At 48.5% G+C, this 16581-nt stretch overlaps 1 protein-coding gene across 1 annotated transcript in view; it reads right to left on the bottom strand.

Annotated features, from left to right (window-relative positions):
• The window catches only part of FRMPD3 (FERM and PDZ domain containing 3), an 85136-nt gene extending 69709 nt beyond the window's left edge, over positions 1–15427 (bottom strand). The window contains exon 1 of the mRNA XM_028482331.2: positions 15339–15427. The gene's annotated coding sequence lies outside the window, so the exon portion shown is untranslated. The remainder of the gene's footprint in view (positions 1–15338) is intronic.
• Between the last annotated feature and the right edge of the window lie 1154 nt (positions 15428–16581).

Below are 16581 nucleotides of genomic sequence, written 5' to 3'. Positions count from 1 at the left end.
TCTCATTCAGATTCGACGGAGAAATCAAAAGCTTTACAGACAAGCAAAAGCTAAGAGAATTCAGCACCACCAAAGCACCCCTACAACAAATGCTAAAGGAACTTCTCTAAGTGGGAAACACAACAGAAGAAAAGGACCTACAAAAACAAACCCAAAACAATTAAGAAAATGGTAATAGGGACATACATATCGATAATTACCTTAAATGTGAAAGGATTAAACACTCCAGCCAAAAGACACAGACTGGCTGAATGCATACAAAAACAAGATCCATATATTTGTTGTCTACAAGAGACCCACTTCAGACCTAGGGACACATACAGACTGCAAGTGAGCGGAGGGAAAAAGATATGCCATGCAAATGGAAATCAAAAGATAGCTGGAGTAGCTATACTCATATCAGATAAAATAGACTTTAAAATAAAGAATGTTACAAGAGACAAGGAAAGACACTATGTAATGATCAAGGGATCAATCCAAGAAGAAGATATAACATTTATAAATATATATGCACCCAACATAGGAGCACCTCAATACAAAAGGCAAAAGCTAACATCTATAAAAGAGGAAATCTACAGTAACACAGTAATAGTGGGGGACTTTAACACCTCACTTACACCAAAGCACAGATCATCCAGGCAGAAAATTAATAAGGAAACACAAGTGTTAAATGACACAACAGACCAGATTTAATTGATATTTATAGGACATTCCATCTGAACACAGCAGATTACACTTACTTCTCAAGTGCACACGGATCATTCTCCAGGATAGACCACATCTGGGTCACAAATCAAGCCTCGGTAAATTTAAGAAAATTGAAATCATATCAAGCATCTTTTCTGACCACAATGCTATGAGATTAGAAATCAATTACAGGGAAAACAAAAATGTAAAAAACACAAACACATGGAGGCTAAACAATACGTTACTACATAACCAAGAGATCACTGAAGAAATCAAAGAGGAAATCAAAAAATACCTAGAAGCAAATGACAATGAAACCACGACGACCCAACACCTATGGGATGCAGCAAAAGCAGTTCTAAGAGGGAAGTTTCTAGCAATACAATCCCACCACAAGAAACAAGAAACATCTCGCCAATAAAATGGACAAGCTGGAAGAAATGGACAAATTCTTAGAAAGGTATAACCTTCCAAGACCGAACCAGGAATAAATATAAAATATGAACAGACCAATCACAAGTAATGAAAGTGAAATTGTGATTAAAAATCTTCCAACAAACAAAAGTCCAGGACCAGATGTCTTCACGGGTGAATTCTATCAAACATTTGGAGAAGAGCTAACACCCATCCTTCTCAAATTCTTCCGAAAAATTGCAGAGGAAGGAATACTCCCAAACTCATTCTACGAGGCCACCATCACCCTGATACCAAAACCAGACAAAGATACTACAAAAAAAGAAAATTACAGACGAATATCACTGATTAATATAGATGCAACAATCCTCAGCAAAATACTAGCAAACGGAATCCAACAGCACATTAAAAGGATCATACACCATGATCAAGTGGGATTGATCCCAGGGATGCAAGGATTCTTCAATATACACAAATCAATCAATGTGATACAACATATTAACAAACTGAAGAATAAAAACCATATGATCATCTCAATAGATGCAGAAAAAGCTTTTGACAAAATTCAAACCATTTATGATAAAAACTCTCCAGAAAGTGGGCATAGAGGGAACCTCCCTCAACATAATAAAGCCCATATATGACAAACCCAAAGCAAACATCGTTCTGAATGGTGATAAACTGAAAGCATTTCCTCTAAGCTCAGGAACAAGACAAGGTTGTCCACTCTTGCCACTATTATTTAACATAGTTTTGGAAGTCCTAGCCATGGCAACCAGAGACGAAAAAGAAATAAAAGGAATACAAATTGGAAAAGAAGTAAAACTGTCACTGTTTGCAGATGACATGATACTATACATAGAGAATCCTAAAGATGCCACCAGAAAACTACTAGAGCTAATCAATGAATTTGGTAAAGTTGCAGGATACAAAATTAATGCACAGAAATCTATTGCATTCCTATACACTAACAACAAAAGATCAGAAAGAGAAATTAAAGAAACAATCCCATTCACCACTGCAACAAAAGTAAAGCAATTATACTCCAATAAAGATGTTAAAAAAAAGAATAAAATACCTAGGAATCAACCTACCTAAGGAGATAAAAGACCTGTACTCAGAAAACTATAAGACACTGATGAAAGAAATCAAAGATAACACAAACAGATGGAGATATACCATGTTCTTTGATTGGAAGAATCAATATTGTGAAAATGACTATACTACCCAAAGCAATCTACAGATTCATTGCAATCCTTATCAAATTACCAATGGCATTTCTTACAGAACTAGGACAAAAATCTTAAAATCTGTGTGGGGACACAAAAGACCCCGAATAGCCAAAGCAATCTTGAGGGAAATCAAAGGAGCTGGAGGAATCAGACTCTCTGACTTCAGACTGTACTACAAAGCTACAGTAATCAAGACAATATGGTACTGGCACAAAAACAGAAATATAGATCAATGGAACCGGATAGAAAGCCCAGAGATAAACCCACACACCTATGGTCAACTAATCTATGACAAAGGAGGCAAGGATATACAATGGAGAAAAGACAGTCTCTTCAATAACTGGTGCTGGGAAAACTGGACAGCTACCTGTAAAAGAATGAAATTAGAACACTCCCTAACACCATACACTAAAATAAACTCAAAACGGAATAGAGACCTAAATTTTAAGTCCAGACACTATAAAGAGGAAAACATAGGCAGAACACTCTATGACATAAATCACAGCAAGATCCTTTTTGACCCGCCTCCTAGAGAAAGGGAAATAAAAACAAAAATAAACAAATGGAACCTAATGAAACTTAAAAGCTTTTGCACAGCAAAGACAATCCTCAGAATGGGAGAAAATATTTGCAAAGAATCAACAGACAAAAGATACATCTCCCAAATATATAAACAGCTCATGCAGCTCAATATTAAAAAAAAAAAAAACCAATCAAAAAGTGGGCAGCAGCCCTAAATAGACATTTCTCCGAAGAAGACATACAGATGGCCAAGAGGCACATGAAAAGCTGCTCAACACATCACTAATTATTAGAGAAATGCCAATCAAAACTACAACAGGTACCATCTCACACCAGTTAGAATGGGCATCATCAAAAAATCTACAAACAACAAATGCTGGAGAGGGTGTGGAGAAAAGGGAACCCTCTTGTACTGTTGGTGGGAATGTAAATTGATACAGCCACTATGGAGAACAGTATGGAGGTTCCTTAAAAAACCAAAAATAGGGCTTCCCCAGTGGTGCAGTGGTTGAGAGTCCTCCTGCCGATGCAGGGGACACGGGTTCGTGCCCCGGTCCGGGAAATAGAACTACCATACGACCCAGCAATCCCACTACTGGGCATATACCCAGAGAAAACCATAATTCAAAAAGACACATGCACCCCAATGTTCACTGCAGCACCATTTACAATAGCCAGGTCATGGAAGCAACCTACATGCCCATCGACAGACGAATGGATAAAGAAGATGTGGTACATGTGTACAATGGAATATTACTCAGCCATAGTAAGGAACAAAATTGGGTCATTTGTAGGATGTGGATGGACCTAGAGACTGTCATAGAGAGCGAAGTAAGTCAGAAAGAGAAAAACAAATATCGTATATTAACGCATACATGTGGAATCTAGAAAAATGGTACAGATGAACTGGTTTGCAAGCCAGAAATAGAGACACAGATGCAGAGAACAAATGTATGGACACCAAGGGGAGAAAGCGGGGGGCGGGTGGTGGTGGTGGAATGAATTGGGAGATTGGGATTGACATATATACACTAATATGTATAAGATAGATAACTAATAAGTACCTGCTGTATAAAAAATTACATTAAACTTTTTTTAAAAAGAAAAAAAAAAACACAAATGCTGTCTTGGAGAGAGAATACATGAAGCCATGCAAACAAAGAACTCACTGCCTGCATCAGAAAAGGAAAGAACAGGGAGGGCTCCAAAAGTATATGAAATAAGACAGGTAAGGTTGCATTAGGGGAAAGGAGAGACAGATCTGGAGAGATGGGGCACCGTTTAGCCTTACCGAAGAGCTTAGTCAGCAAAAGAACAGCTCGAGGACTCACAACATCTGGGAGTAAGTTGAGGAAGATGCTGAGAGAGCACGGTACTGAAACAACAGCTGCCGTTCACTGAGGACTCGCAATGCGCCAGGTACAGTGCACATATTGCCTCGATCCAGCCTCACGACAACCCCCCAAGTAGGAGATATTACCGCCATTTACAGATGCGGAAACCGCGAATTTGTGGAGAGAGATTAAGTTAAACTTGCTCTGGAACACCCAGCTGTATACACTGTGGTGGAGCTACAATGTCACCCCAGGTCCGTCCAACTCCAGAGCCAATTTTCCCACAGGATTTTGGCCAAGAACCCGTGGCCTAAGTAGCAGGCAATGCGTAGACGCGGGGGGAGAGTCAGCAGACAGCTCCTCTGCCAGTGAACGGAGGGCCAAGCCAGTGCTGTCAGAGCAGCCTGCCTTGAAGCCACCACAGAAGAAGGGACATTATCAGAGACTCCAGCCACAGAACTGACTTCCTACCTGCCTGTAAGTCCACCTTCCCATATGGAAGACTCAGCCCAGCCGGCCTCAGATGCCTGTTGACTTCGGTCAACACCAAAGAGAAGTTCACTCAACTCTGGTCATCCCTCAGAACCCAGGGATTCTCATCCCCGTAGGGGTCTGTTCATCCCCTAATGCTACACTTCTCCTCCCTTCAAACCCTTCCACTGTGCCCTCAGGAGCTCTTGGTCAACAGCAAACCCCTCTATAGCTTTCATTTACTCTCTGAAAGTGCCCTTTCACCTTCTTTCTCAATGGGAGCCTGGTCCATTTCTTGAGGACATCATTTGCCCGCCAGCCCTCTCAAGCGGAAGCTGGATTATTTTCCCTCTCAGATCTCAAGACCTTCAGGGCCTGTGGCGGGCGGAGGTAGGTGCAGGCGCCTCCTTGCTTGCCAGTGCCATCCCTCCTTCCTCTGCCAAAAATCCTGCTCCCTTGAGGAACATGCCTGCCGCCCACCTCTACCACTCTATCTCCCTCCCCACTGCTGTCTATGACATCCTGGGTGGTCCCCACAACTCACTGAGGACTTCAGCTCCTAGTCACATGGGATCTTCCCCTCTGCTCTTTTTATTTTATTTTTGGCCGCACTGTGCCGCTAGCAGGATCTTAGTTCCCTGACCAGAGATCGAACCCGTGCCCCCAGCACTGAAAGCACCGAGTCCTAACCACTGGACCGCCAGGGAATCCCCTAACTTTTTATTTCATTGTGGGAAAATGTACACAACATAAAATTTACCATTTTCATCATTTTTTGAGCACACAGTTAAGTGGCATCAAGTACATTCACATCGTTGCGCAACCATCACCACCATCTGTCTCTGGAACTTCATCATCCTCCCAAACTGAAATTCTGTATCCATCAAACACTGATGCCCAATTCCGCTCTCCCCACTGTCACTGGCAACCACCATTCTATCTTTCTGGCTCCATGAACTTGACTACTCTAGGAACCTCGTAGAAGTGGACCCATACAACATTAGTCCTTTCCTAACTGGCTGATTTCACTTAGGCTAGTGTCATCAACGTTCATGCATGTTGTAGCATGAATCAGAATTCCCTTCCGTTTTAAGTTTGAATAATATTCCATTGTATATATGTACCACATTTTAGTCATCTGTCAATGGACACGGGTTGTTTCCAACTTCTGGCTATTGTGAATAATGCTGCCGTGAACGTGGGTGCACAAATATCTGGGTCCCTGCTTTCGCTTCTTTTGGGTATATACCCAGAAGGGAAATTGTTGGATCATCTGGCAATTCTATGTTTAATTTTTTGAGGAGTTGACATACTGTTTTCTACAGTGACTGTACCACTTACATTCTTTAATAAATTTATTTATTTATTTATTTATTTATTTTTGGCTGCGCTGGGTCTTTGTTGCTGCACGCGGGCTTTCTCTAGTTGCAGTGAGCGGGGGCTACTCTTTGTTGACGTGTGCGGGCTTCTCATTGTGGTGGCTTCTCTTGTTGCAGAGCACGGGCTCTAGGCGCGAGGGCTCAGCAGTTGTGGCACGTGGGCTTAGGGGTTGTGGCGCACGGGCTTAGTTGCATGTGGGATCTTCCCGGACCAGGGCTCGAACCCGTGTCCCCTGCATTGGCAGGAGGATTCTTAACCACTGCGCCACCAGGGAAGTCTCCCATTTTACATTCTTAACAGCAATGCACAAGGATTCCAATTTCTTCATATCCCTGACAATACTTCTTATTTTCTACCTTTTTAATATTAAACATTTTTTTGATAATAGCCACCCTAATGGGTGTGCCCACTCCAACTCTTGATACCACCACTGGTGAATTCAACATCCACAGGGTGATGAAGAGGCCTCCAAAAACTGCTTCCTCTACCTTCACTCAGTCACTCACTCCATCATTACACCTAGATTTGGGGTCGTCATCAGATACTGGACCACCTCCCCAATCTCCCTTGCCAACATCCCACTCTGTATTCCCCATCTATCCTGCCGGTGTACCTCCGCAAGGCCTCCCACTGCAGGACTAATCGAGATCACCTATTCACTTGTTATTCCCTTCCTTGGAAATCTGTTCCCCCATTCTTTGCAGAGCCAACTCTTCATTCACCCTTCAGGTCTCAGCTTAAATGTCATCTCCTCAGAGAGGCCTCCCTAAGCACTTGCCCCTAGTTATTCACCTTCTGCTCTCCTTCAAGCCCCTTCTTATCGTCACTTCCCTTCAGGTTCACATCATTCTTTTGCAAAAACACCTTCACCTTCCTTACTTCCTCTTCCTCTGCTATTCTTCCCTTGCAAACTCCACTCCTCAATAAGCTCAACCATATGCATTATCCATGCCTGTATCCAAGTAGCTAAAGGCAGCTGGAGAAAAACCACACACTTGAGTAGATGGCTTTCACTTTGTACCCACGGTCTCAAACCTGGTATGGGCTCTCAGTGCTATCTGGCCACCATTTTCTCACTCGCTCAGATGACTCTTTCATAGCTCCTCCTCTCTTCTAGATCTTCCTTCCCCACCTCCCCATTTGTCCCAAAAAGTCTCAGCTGATGACCTTATTCCATACGTTACTGAGAAAACAGAAGCCATCAAATGAGAGCTCCTTTATCTTACCACCACCAATCTACACACCACCCTGTCTGCACCTGTCCCTGTGTTTTCTTTTTCCCCTTCTACTAAAACGGAGGATCTTTCTTTCCTCCTATCAATGGCAGATCTCTTCAGTTATGCTCTGGTACCACAGAGTGTACTCTTAACTTCTCAAGGATTTTACTCCTTTGGGCATTCACTCTCTTCCCTAAGTCATCAATCTCTTCACCTCTCCAGAATCGTGCTAGCACACTGATGGAAACCATCCATCCTTAAGAAAACTAACAGAAACCACCTGGCTCCACTCCACAATCCCCTTACACTGCCCCACTTCCTGCCCCCCTTCATGGCAAAATTGCTCAAGAGTTTTCTACACATATTTTCTCCACGTCTTCGTCTCCCACTTGCTCCTCAAGCCACTCTAATCTGGCTCCCACATCTTTCAATTCCACTGAGTCACTCTTGTTAAGGTCACCAATGGCCTTCATGGTTAACTCTCAGTCCTCAGTGTACTCACCCTCTAACCAGCTTTGGACACAGCTGACCACTCCCTCCTTCTCGGGACACTCTCCTCCCTTGGCTTCTGTGATTGCTTCCTGACACCCAACTACCTTTCTGCCCACTTTTTCTTAGTCTCCTTTGTGGGTTTCTCCTCCTCCACTTAATCACTGGATACTGCGGTTCTTCTCAACTCGGTCGCAGGCCTTCTCTTCTCTCTCTACTCTCTTTCCCAGGTGACCTCATCGGTCCCCTAGCTTGAAATACAATCTATCTATGTGCAGACAACTCTCAAATTTCCAATTCTACCCACACCTCTTCTGTGAGCTCCCAAACTCCTACATTCCAATGATCTACTCTGACATCTCTGCTGCCATGTCTCCCCGGAATCACAAACTTAACATGTCCAAAACTGAACTCTTGATTTTTTCCCCCCTCAAGCCCAGGCCTCCCTCAGCCCTCCTCATCTTAGTACATGGCACCAACACCTCTTCAATGACTCAAGCCAGAAACCTGAGTCATTCTTGAGTTCTGTCTCTCCCTTTCCCTCACCCCCACCTCTAACCCTTCAGTAAGTCGTTGCAGCTGTTCTTTCAGAATCTGACCAACTCTCTCCATCTCCATGGCTGTCACCCAGTTCAAGCCACCATCATCTCTCCCCTGGATTGCGGCAGTAGCCTCCTTCCTGGTCTCCCTCTGTAGCCACTGCTGACCCCTTTTAAGCCTGGTCACTACAGATATTGCAAAAGCCCGAATCGGATCCCGTCACTCCCCTGCCTAACACCCTGTAGACGTTTCCCACTGCAAGTGAAGAACATCCAGAGTCCTTTGCCGTGGCCTACGAGGACCTGTTGTTCTCTCCTCCTTCCCGAACTTCTCTTAGGCTACTCGTACTCTTGCCTGGAACAATCTGGCCCCACTGGCCTCCTTTCAGTTTCTGAACACATCAAGTTCTATGCTTCCTCGAGGCTTTCCCACTTCATACTCCCTTTTCCTGGAAAGCTCTTTCCCCGTTCTTCCCGTGGCTGATCTTTTATCCTTCAGGTCTCCATGTAAATATCACCTCCTCACAGAGGTCTTCCCTGAGAACTCTGCCCCTTGATATTCCTAACACTGCAACCCGATCTGTTTCCTTCGTGAGACTCATCAGGCTCTGTAATTATAGATTCATTTATGTGATTATTTGGCCGTAAACCCCGTAAGAGTATTGACTATGTCTCTTTTGTCCAACAGTGTATCTCTGGCGCCTAGTATGTACCTGGCACATAGCGGGTGCTACAATAAATATTTTCTTTTTATTTATCTATTTTTTGGCCGTGCCGCACGGCATGCGGGATCTTAGTTCCCCCGCACCCCCTACATTGGAGGAGTGGAGTCTTAACCACTGGACGGCCAGGGAAGTTCCAATTTTTTTTTTTTTTTGGCCGTACTGCACGGCATGTGGAACTTCCCAGACCAGGGATCGAACCCATGCCCCCTGCAATGGAATCATGGAGTCTTAACCACTGGACCACCAGGCAAGTCCCATATTTTCTAAATGGCTTGATGGATGCACGGGTAGCAGTGATTTTGAGGTATATGGATTAGAATCCTCTGGCCATTCCATGAAATCCATTATTAAATGCCTACTGGTTCTGCCTCAGCCTGTGAAAGATAGGTTTCTAGATGGGGAGTCTGGTCCACGGGAGAAACCCTTCAACATCTCTGCCCAAATACAAAAATAGGGAGAGAATGGAGTAAAAGGAAGAGTACAGGAGGGCTACAGTCTAAGAAGAAGTGGTGGGAAATCTAACGGCTACTCCTTCCCAGGGAAGGAATGTTTCTTTAAAGAGCAAACAACTCTTCTTTCGGAATGGCCAGAGGCCCAGGATAGTCTTTTCCCTTCCTGAGAGCCTCTGGGTAGACAATTCGATTACTTTCCCAGGGCTGCCTCCTGGGCTTTTCTCCTTCTTTCCCTCCAGGTCTTCATGGCCCTGCAACTTCCTCCTTAGCTGAGCCTGGAGAGGGATCTTCTGGAAAACCTGCTGGCGTCTGGATTCGTTTTCTGGTTGTCCAAGCAGTTGCTTTTCCCTTGAGGGCTGGACTGGAGGCACCTGTCACCTGTTCTACCAGGTCACAAGGGAGCAGGTAGAGAGACCAAAGCCATTTGTCCTTCCACAAATACCTGGGAGACTGGAGTCACCTCACAAAAGACCGACCCCATGAGGCTTCTGAGAGGATACTGCAGAGGACCCTCTTGACAGCCGACCCCTCCCCTCCCTACTTCTCCCTCTCAGGGGCTACACATCCAATAGACTCAGACGTGTTGTCTAATAGGCCCAGATATGCTCCTAAACCCTCCGTGCTGGGGCTTCCAGCTCAGTGACAGATGTGAGAGCTGTGCCAGATGTGAGGCTCATGCCATATGGCACCGTGGGTCACCAGGTCTGAAGCTGCTGACACTGAGCTGTGGAGGAGTTAGTGGGGAGATGCCTGCATTATAGACCCCACTCACCTGTCACTGGCAGAGGCAGTGAGGGGGACTGGAGCAACGAAATACTCACGGGAGCTTGAAGGAGTTGTCGTGTCACTCCAAGGGGCTCTGGGCACCCCGCCTCCACCCTCCACGTACCACACCAAGTATTTCTAAAGTAGGCAGAGACAGAGATTGACCGAGCCAGAGGGGGAGAGGTGAGGACAGGAAGGGAAGACGGCTGAGCAGGAGAGGGGGCCAGACAGAGCCAGGAGGGAGGGGAGAGGCGAGATGAAGCAGAGAAACCCAGACAGAAGCGCAGAAATGAGACAAGAGGAGGGCCTTGGAGACAGTGAAGGAGAAAGGACAGGCCTGGAGAAGGCAAGCCTGGCAGAGAAACTGTGCCCGGCCGACTCCCATTTCCCTTAGCTTTTTTTGGCGGCCCAGTCCTGTGCCTCGCCTGCTCTCGAAATGCCCTCGAGCTGTCCCCGGCTCTGCCCTCAGGCTCCGGCAGTGGGCCACGCAGTAATGAGAGCCTTCTGGTATAGGACTCCGGGTGATCAAGCTCTTTGGGGAAGGGCACTGCTGCTATTCTGCCACACTGACAGCAGGACGGCACCCGCCCCATTTCACGGCTGGGGATGTGGCGAGAGAGGGGCAAATCTGAAATAGCCTGAGGAAGAGGACCCAGGACACCATCTCAACTTGGGCCAATTCCCCAGCCACCAGAGGCTGTATTTTTCTTGCTAAAGAGAATGAGATCAAGAGGAGAAAATGGGAAGGGGAGAGAATTCCAGAAGGTGAGAGGGAATGGTCATGATGGGAAAAGTGGAGTTGGCAGGGAAGGGAGCAGTAACCCTGAATTCTTCCCCTCGGTGAGCACATTTCTCTGAGGCCAGGCTGGGCTGCAGAGCTCTGGCACACAACGCTAAGCCGGCAGAGGGTCCCTGGCCACCCAGATCTTTCTCTCTTTCCGGATCCTAGCCTCTAGTCTGCCCAGGGCTGAACTGTAAACAAGGTTTGGAGGCCAGATAGGGGGGGGGAGCAGGTGTGGACAGGAGCTGCTGGGAACATCCCAACAAGTAGCTGCCCCCAGCAGCCAAAGACCCAGGGCTCAAACAGCGGCCCTCTGGGGGCTGCTTGGCAGGCGCCGGCTGCACAGGGTTCCAGGCAAAGCCTCCTGAAGCCAAACGAGGGCCTACTCAGTGGGCTGGCTGTGCCATCTCCCTCCTCTCTGTGAGGCTGCCAGGCAGCGATGGGCTGGGCCGCCAGCCTGGGAGGCTCCAACCCCTGACTCTGGTCAAACAGCTGGAGAATCTCAAGAGTTGCCAGGGACTTGGGAAGTTATTTGTTTCGGCCTTATCCACTCTCTGCGGATTTCCAGAAGCAGCAGGCCAAGGCTTTCTGGAGAAGGACTGCAGCTGGGGACTACAGGAGGGGCCAGATTTGGGCCCGTAGAGAGGGAGGGCACGGAGAACTGGCCCAGAGACAGACGGGGCGGGGGGTTGGCTGGAGGCACGAAGAGGACAGCCCGAGTGGGAGGGGGTGCTGGGGAGAGGTGGACTGGGGGAGCAAGTAGCTGGAGCTGACACAGGGAGACGGCGAGAGAGTAAAACTTCTTCTCCTCGCTCCCTCTCTCACGTCTGGCTCTGCTGGGGCATAAGGTCCTCTCCCCAGTGCCCCCTCGGGGCAAGCCAGTCTAGTCGTAGCTGGACAGAGAAAGGCACATCCTTCCCGCTGCTTTGCCTAGATGGCCCATCTGCCCCCTCCTTGCCTGAGATGATGCGGGTGGTATGTGAAGCCCAGGCACCATGCCCAGCAGGCACCAGGCAAACCTCTTGTGAGGGAGCAAACCGAGCAAGGCCCGACTTCCGCCCTGTGCACCAGCTTCAAGCTCTGTCCATCGAGTACATGGGGGGAGGGGGGACAGGGCAGAAATCAGGCCAAGAAGCAACTTAACAAAAGAGGCTATGTGAGCAGAGGCCTGGTAAATTCATGTCACCCTGTTTGGAGATGTCCAGAGATGCCAACTACAGCCTCAGGGCAACGAGACACCTTTTATTCTGCCTAATTGCATCTTCCTGCTGAGAGGGAGGAAGGAATTAAAAGGTCTTTCCTAAAGCACAGGGAAGATCCTATGGCATCAGAAAAGGGGAAGCAAGGTTGGTGAACCCTCCACCTAAGGATAAAAGTGAAGGGCAAGAACGGGTGCTGATTTTCTATCTCAGAGGGCATGAGCTAGCACCAAACACTCTGCACCTCTTTCATGTTATTAGTTGGGCCCCCCTGTCAGTTTCGAGGATGTGAACAGCAGTAAAACTGCAAACCTCAAAGGGCTTGTAGGCTTGTCTTTGGGTGAAGGTGGTAAGGTGATTATGCCATATTCTGCAACCAGGCTTGGGAGAGATAGAATCCTCGGTAATCCCAAGAACCCACAGGCTACCTACTTGGCAACACAGATTCAGTGATGGACCCCAGATTCAATTCACTAATTCTGGTTTTCACTAGAAAACCAGACCCAGACATTGTAGAAAGACCCAAAAAGGGTAATGAAAAATACCTATTTTTTTCGCCTAACCCTCAGTTACCCAGAACATGCTACTAACCAGAAAAGCCCTTCCCCAAGCATTCAGGTTTTGGCATTACGGTGTATTTGTATTTTTTCAGTGAGTAAAATCCACAGAACTGGGACTCTCTGTTACAGAATAATGCCAGCTCTGCTCCCACCTGTCTTCTTGTAAGGGGAATAATAGCAGAGTCCCTTGCTGTGAGTCAGGGGCGCCCTCCACCGGCTCTTAGATAGCATTCATTCATACACAACAAAAATGTACTGAGCACCTACTATGTGCCAGGTACAGTGCCAGGCACTGAAGAGAAACTAGGGCCAGTCTCTCCCCTCAGGGAGGTTGCAGTCTGAGGTGGGGGCAGGTATGTCAACAGACAGGTAAAAAATCATGTGTCACCTGGAACCACAGGGGTCAGCAGAGGATGTTATGGGAGTACAGAGGAGGGCTGTTCCCCCCTCCCCATGACTCCCACCAGACCCCAGCCCCACCCCAAGCTGAGTGGTGAAGGTGAACAGGAGTCCAGCAGATGGACAAGGCAGAGAAGGGCGTTCCAGGAAAGGAGAAGATTCAGTAAAGAGGGAAACCTCTAGGTTTTTAAGCCACTGTAATTAAAAGAAGTCATTGAAAAAATGCAGGCAAAACTGAAGTGAATCTGTAATTTCTAGCCACAGGAATGAGGGCAGAGGACGAGTGCTACCCAGTGGCCCCTTTCGTGCGGCCTTCTGACATGATGCACTGAACTCAGGAGAGGCCACAGAGACAACCAGGGACACAGCCCAGCACTGGATTACCAGCCACACATCCTATGCATCACCCAAAAGCTACACGTGGAAGACTCCCCTCTCATGGGAGGGGGCAGGAGGGGTGGACCGCTAGCAGATGCACTGAAGTTCAGCCATAGTAATGGAGACCAAAGCCACGAAGCTCACACGCTGTTATGTCCACACCGAAGAGGGTCTGTGGAAGCCAGCTCTGTGAATGGGTCAGGGCTAATGGTGGGAAATTACAAACATCCCCACTGCAGGACCAGACGTGCCTCAGGAAGAGCCCCTCGGAACCTGGCCACATTCTGTTCAGTTCACAGGGGCCATCCTGGGGGAAGGAGGGACAAAAATCAATAGGAATAGCAATACTTCTACACAAGTGTCTTCTGCAGTCTCTGCTACTTAAGTCCTGGCCGAAAGAGAAGCCCCCTCTCCCTCCGCAGGAGGTGGGAAGATGGCTTTGCTCAGCATTGCAAATAAGGTTCTAAAAACTTTTTAGAAAATAATTCCTAACAGTGGTACTCAGATAGAGCCATAATGTTGGATTAACAGCTCCAAGCCAGCAGACCAGACACTTGTCCAATTAATAAAACTTATAAAGCAGAACAACTTATTGATGTTACAGACACAGCACTTAGTGCAACGACAAAACCCAAATCCATGCAGAACACTCTATGTTCTTTAGGAAGCCCTTTCTCCACCAACCTGTACAATCCTTTCTTCAGTGCAAACAGGGGGCTGGGGAATGGAGGGAACAGTGCAGGGCTCTGGACAACTGGCAGAGGAGGAGATGGCTCAAGGAGTTGGCACAAATCTGCCAAAGGTCAGATCTAATCTGGACTTCAGAGGCAGAGGATCTGGGCTGGAATCCGAACTCTGTGGCAAGTTACTCAACCTCTGGAGCCTCAGTTCCCTCATCTCTAAAATGGGGTTCATGATAGTACCTATTTCAAAGTACCTACATGAAGATTAAATGTACTAAGTAAGTGTTGAATCACTAGTGGCTATTAGCAATCATGATTATCATTGTTATGTTTAGATACTAATAGGATCTGCTCTCCTGTTACAGTCCACTTGGTTTGCCTCTCTCCACAGAATGTAATGAAGATGATTTGAAAATTGGTTCAAATCTCTTTGGACCTTGGGCCCTGACTTCAGATCTACAGGATAAATAAGCTGTGCTGTGGGGAAAACAAAGCCTGTGTTATCACTTCATTAAAGTCAAATTCTCACCCTACTTCTAGTGGTTAACAGTCGGGGTGCGGAAGTAAGAAGTGGGGGCGTGGAACACGGGGTGGGGGGGGAAGCCCAGCTCTGCTTCTCACCAGCTGCGGAACCTTGGGCTTGTGCACCCCTCAATTTCTACCACCTCAATCTCCTCATCTGTAAAATAGGGAAAATATCAGGTTCTACCTCATAGAGTTGTGAAGATTAAACACACGTAAAGCACTTACTACAACTGTGCCGGGTACAAAGAAAGCACCGAGTGAATGCCAGCTACACTTCTGACTGTACACGAATTCTCATTACTACCTAAAGAGGTCAGCACGATGCTTGGCACATAGTAACAGTAGCTATTATGATCATCAGGACTCTTGGTACAGATGAGAATCTGGGGGGTGGGGGTAGGAAGCATAAGGGAGATCTGGGTCTTCTCTAAGAATGGGACTCTGTGACTTTGGATAAACTCACCTTTGTGATCTCAGACACCACCGTCCCCCCCACCCTACAATTTTACACAGCTCAGAAAAAGAAAGTGACAGGTACGGGCCTGCATGTTCCCACCTGCCAAGCTTTCTACAAGTAATGCATCACCTTGTTGGGCGGGCGGTCTTGTTTCTCAGCGCCGAGATGCTTCGTGAACGCTGAGGCCACGCGAGAGCAGGCCAGCCAGGGTGCGCCGGCCCTGGGGAAGCTGCGCCTAGAAGCCCCCCGCACTTCTGACGTCGGGCTCCGGCGGGGGGGCGGAGCTTCGGGACAGGGCAGCTGCGGGGAGGGCGGGGCCCGAGTCCCCCAGGGGTCGCCCCTGCCCCAGCCGGCGTGTGCCTCGCGGCTTCTACCTCTCCTCCCCCCCTCGCCACCGCCACTTCCAGAGGAAAACTTCCCGCTCACGCCGCCACTTTTCCACGGGCGTCCAAACCCTCGGCCCCGCGCATCTTGTCTTCCAATCTCCTCGCGGGCGGCCTGTCAACCCAAACGGCTCCTTAGGGACTGGGGGTGGGGGGCTGGCGGATGGTGGGGAGGAGGGCTCCGGTCGCGCCAACTCCGTCCACGGTCCATCAACTGCGGGAGCCCGGCGGGCGCGCGCCCAGGACCAGGGACCCATGCCAGCGCCGCCCGGAGTCGCTGTGTGGGGCCGGCGAGGACCCCAGCACCCGGCTGCCGACCCCCCCAACCCCACACACAGCCTCATCAGCTGGGTGCCCCGCTTTCTGATCCTTTCCCAGGCGATCCCAAACCCGGCTGCGCGGAGCGCGATACTTACTGTCGAGGCCCCCTGCGGGCCGGGGCTGGGCGGCTGCCCTGCCCGGGGAACCCTCTGGCCACCCTCTGGCCGTCTCCCCCCTCGCGCTGCCCCGGACTGTGCCCAGTGCCGACGGTAGCGGCAGCGGCGTCTGTGGGAAGAGAGAGATCACGCCTGCCTTAGAAACCCAGCCCCTGCTGTGACCAGAATCTTAAAGAAGGAGGCGACCGACTGGCTCGGCCCCAGAGCCGCGGCTGAGCTGAGGTGGCGAACTAGCGAGGCAGCTGGTAAACACAGCGTCTGCTGCCTCTCGCCCGCCCGCAATCCGCCGCGGAGGAGCTCCCCCCTCACTCTTCACCCTGGACAGGCCCCCGCAGGGGAGCCGGCGAGGGGGGCTCCAAGTACAGTGACGAGCGGATAATCCAGCTGCCGCTGGGTGAGCACTTACTAAGCACCGGGCACTGTGCTTTCCATCCGTTTTCCCACCTCAGCATCCTCCCCATTGTACAGAAAATAAAACCGAGGCTCAGGGAAGCAAAGGAAATAGACCCAAATGCAGGAGCTGGTAATGAGTGGGGGGGAGAGATCGGAAAC

The sequence above is a fragment of the Physeter macrocephalus genome, chromosome 21 (genome assembly GCF_002837175.3).
Source record: "Physeter macrocephalus isolate SW-GA chromosome 21, ASM283717v5, whole genome shotgun sequence".
Classification (NCBI taxonomy): domain Eukaryota; kingdom Metazoa; phylum Chordata; class Mammalia; order Artiodactyla; family Physeteridae; genus Physeter; species Physeter macrocephalus.
The sequence above is the reverse complement of the archived record's forward strand: the minus strand, read 5'-3'. Positions and strand labels throughout refer to the sequence as shown.